Raw genomic sequence first — 4,082 nt, forward strand, 5'->3', positions numbered from 1 at the left:
AACTGCTGGGAAACCTAAAACCGAAATATATTCCTGGAGAGAACACAAGGGAGGGAGAGTGGGAGAGATTGAGGAGCTGGAAGTCTGAACCCAGGCTCTGCCCCTGGCAAACTGTGTGTCCTTAAGCAAGACACACAACCTTTCTGAGCCTCAGGCTCCCCTCATTAGGTCACATCAGTGTGATACTGCCTTGAGCCTGAGTTCAAATTTGTTTGAGCACAGAGTGAGATAAAAGGACTGTGCTCTCCCAAAAGTACTTTCATGATTTGTGAATATGCTTCAAAAAGTGGAAGACCAGGCCACCGGCCCGAACCTGAGTCCCGCGGCCTCTCGCTTTCCCGCACGAACAACATGAGCTTCAGCACCCGCTCCACCTTCTCCACCAACTACCGGTCCCTTGGCTCCGTGCAGCAGCGCGGCCAGCGTCTATGCAGGCGCCGGGGGCTCGGGCTCCCGCATCTCCGTGTCCCGCTCCTCCAGCTCCCGGGGAAGCTGGGGGGCCGGGGGTCTGGCCGTGGGGATGGCCGGGGGTCTGGTGGGGGTAGGAGGCATCCAGAGTGAGAAGGAGGCCATGCAACACCTGAATGACCGCCTGGCTTCCTACCTGGAGAGGGTAAGGAGCCTGGAGACGGAGAATCGGAGACTGGAGAGCAAGATCCGGGAACACCTGGAGAAGAAGCGGCCCCAGGTCTGAGACTGGGGGCCTTACCTCAAGACCGTCGAGAAGCTGAGGGCTCAGATCTTTGCAAATTCTGTAGACAATGCCCGCATCGTTCTGCAGATTGACAACGCCCGTCTTGCTGCTGATGACTTCAGAGTCAAGTATGAGACGGAGCTGGCCATGCGCCAGTCTGTGGAGAGTGACATCCATGGGCTCCGAAAGGTCATTGATGACACCAATGTCACTCGGCTGCAGCTGGAGACGGAGATCGAGGCTCTCAAGGAGGAGCTGCTCTTCATGAAGAAGAACCACGAGGAGGAAGTGAAGAGTCTTCAGAACCAGACTGCCAGCTCTGGGTTGACCATGGAATTGGATGCCCCCAAATCTCAGTACCTCAGCAAGATCATGGCGGACATCCGGGCCCAATATGAAGAGCTGGCTCGGAAGAACCGAGAGGAGCTGGACAAGTCTTAGTCCCAGCAGATTAAGGAGAGCACCATAGCGGTCACCACGCAGACCGCCGAGATAGGCACTGCTGAGGCCACACTCAAGGAGCTGAGGCACATGGTGCAGTCCTTGGAGATCGACCTGAACTCGATGAGAAATCTGAAGGCCAGCTTGGAGAACAACCTGAGGGAGGTGGAGGCCCGCTTCGCTATGCAGATGGAGCAGCTCAATGAGATCCTGCGGCACCTGGAGTCCGAGCTGGCCCAGACCCGGGCAGAGGGCCAATGCCAGACCCCAGAGTATGAAGCCCTGCTGAACATCAAGGTCAAGCTGGAGGCGGAGATCGCCACCTACCGCCGCCTGCTGGAAGCCGGGGAGGACTTCAGTCTTGGCGACGCCCTGGACAGCAGCGGCTCCTTACAAACCGTCCTGAAGACCACCACTCGCAGGATTGTGGATGGCAGAGTGGTGTCCGAGACCAACGACACCAAAGTTCTGAGGCATTGAGGCCGCAGAAGCAGGGTACCCTTTGGGGAGCAGTAGGCCAATAAAAAGTTCAGTGGCCGTTGGACCACACTTTAAAAAAAAAAAAAAAAAAAAGTGGAAGACTAGTTAAAAGAATAAAAATGCCTCCTGAACCCATAAAACTGAGTAGAGCCCCCTCCCTTGCCACGTGACGTCCTTCAGCAGTTTCTGGTGGTCTTAGAGGCAGGTGGATACAGACCCTTTGTACTAACTCTGCTCTGCTCTGTTCCCCACCGTCTTGTGGACAGATCCTGTCATATTGGTCCCCATGATGGTTCTTGATCAGTGCCTCCAAAGGTGGATGCTCTCCTTAATGGTCATTGAAAAGCTAAATCAGTCAACATACATTGGCACCTATGGTTCATCAGGCATTGTGCTGGACTGTGACTTGATCATAATAATGAAAACAACAACAATATTCCAGGAGGTCCTTTAAGAGCTTACATCAATGATCTCATTTGATGTGCATGACAAACCCCTAAAGTGCATAATATTTCCCTGTTTAATGAATTAAGACTGAGGCAGAGAGAAGTTAAGTAACTTGTCAGAGGTTAAACAGCCTGTTAGCTGTGGAATCAGCCTATGCATCCCAAAAATGACTAAAACCTCCTCCCTGACTCCAAGCGGCTTGTAATCCACTAGGAGGTTTGTATTTCACATTCTACTAACCGTGACATAGAATGACACATCCCAGCCTAGTGCTGTGGGCTGAGGCAACTCAGATGCGGGCTTGATCATTTCTGCCTATTTCTATTAGGAGGGCTTCAAAGAGAAGTGAATAGCTGAGTTGAACCTTAGGCACAGAGCCAAGCTAACCAGACCTGCCTTGTCACCATTCACTTGGACATATCCAGCCAGGATTTAGATAGGATTCCTGCCATAGTTTTCAGTAGCCGTGCTGGCCCAGGTGTCAGTGAATTGAAGGAAAAGGAAAAAAGAAAAAAGCTTAGTTGAGTGGTCAAATACTTAGTGCTTGATTATACTACAAACCCCCTACCGGCCAGCTTTCTATCCAGTATCCACTCACTTCAGGCAACTCATAAAAGCTGAGACCCTGGAGATCATCTAGTTCAATGATAGCAAATAGATTTTATTTCATGTGCCAATTCCAATCCGCTGAGTGTTGCTGCTAGAACACTGGATTTAGAAGAATCCTGAGGCTGCCAGGGATCAAAGGAAAAAGTGCCACAATTGATTAGTGATGTCTGACGCAGGCCCGGGAGTGGAGAATAATGACACACATGCAACACGTCTACCAGACTGAATCTATTCTAACACGTTTATTTTACAGAAGAGTAAATAGGACTCTGAAATGAGAGGGTGAATGCCTCAAAATTACTTAGCAGGTAGAGCTACCTGATTTCCAGCACTCTTTCCATAACACCTCAACTCCTGGCTAGTGATAATTGGTGCCCACAGGATCAGCAGTAAAAACCAGCAAGAAAGTTATATTATGCTTATTAAAGTATTTGTGTTAAATATGTCTCATCCTAATTCCTTGAAAGCTGATGATCCAAGTAATGTAACTCTATTCATGGGAATGTCTGATTATTCAGAGCATTCCCTGACTGGGCTGGATAATAGCAAATAACCATCTCCTCCACCCGCCTCATCCCTGCTGCCCCACCCCCGGCAAGTAGCAATATATTCCAGACAAAAGGAAAGAAGAGAGGTCAAGGTCTTCCTTCTTTTGCTAAAGAACCAGTGACAAAATGTTTATGTTGTAGTGCTGCTTGCCAATCTGACCCGGGCTTGTCAGTAAAACATGACAAAATAAAACGCATTTGAAGGTAGGATGGCTCTCTAAACAGCAAGCTCAGCTATGGTAAACCTTGGTGGCCAGATTTCATCATCTCTAAACATTCCTGAAGTATGAGTTAATCAAGATGTGAGCCCCGAGGGACAAGTGGGATGCAGAGGTAGAGAGGAAGAGAGGAGGGCATACCAAGCAGGGGAACTGCATTGACAAAGGCTTGGTGGTAAAAAGGAGTGGAGCTCCTTGGTGGGGAGTGAGGTCAGCCCTGTTAGATCCTGGAAGTCTTGGGAGCAATTGAGAAGCAAATGTACCGTGGTGAAAAAGGCCTGGACTTTGCAGTCAGATGGACCTCCCACTCAGTCCTAACTCAGTCGCTTACTAGCTGCAGGATCCCAACATGGTGTGCAACCTCTCTGGGCCTCAGTTTCGTCATCATATATCTTTTAGGATGGCATAATAATTGGTTGATATAATTATGTCAAAAAACTGCACACACTGCCTGGAATTTAGTCGGTGTTCCACAAATGGTCAAGTCAAGTAATTAATTAACATGCTGGCTTATTATATTTTGTAGGGAAACTATACTGGGCCAGAAATGAGAAGCCCTGCTTTCTGGTCCCAGCTCTGCTACAAACTAGCACTGGGACCTCAGACTCTCTGCCTTGTACATGGGAAGCATTAAATAAATATTTG

The 4,082-nt window shown here is 49.2% G+C and overlaps 1 pseudogene; it reads left to right on the forward strand.

The window, feature by feature from the left end:
- The first annotated feature begins 351 nt into the window (after positions 1–351).
- Positions 352–1,630, forward strand: LOC106845901 (keratin, type I cytoskeletal 18 pseudogene; annotated as a pseudogene).
- Positions 1,631–4,082: the final 2,452 nt, after the last annotated feature.

This window comes from Equus asinus, chromosome 2, assembly GCF_041296235.1.
Source record: "Equus asinus isolate D_3611 breed Donkey chromosome 2, EquAss-T2T_v2, whole genome shotgun sequence".
In the NCBI taxonomy this organism is placed as follows: Eukaryota; Metazoa; Chordata; class Mammalia; order Perissodactyla; family Equidae; genus Equus; species Equus asinus.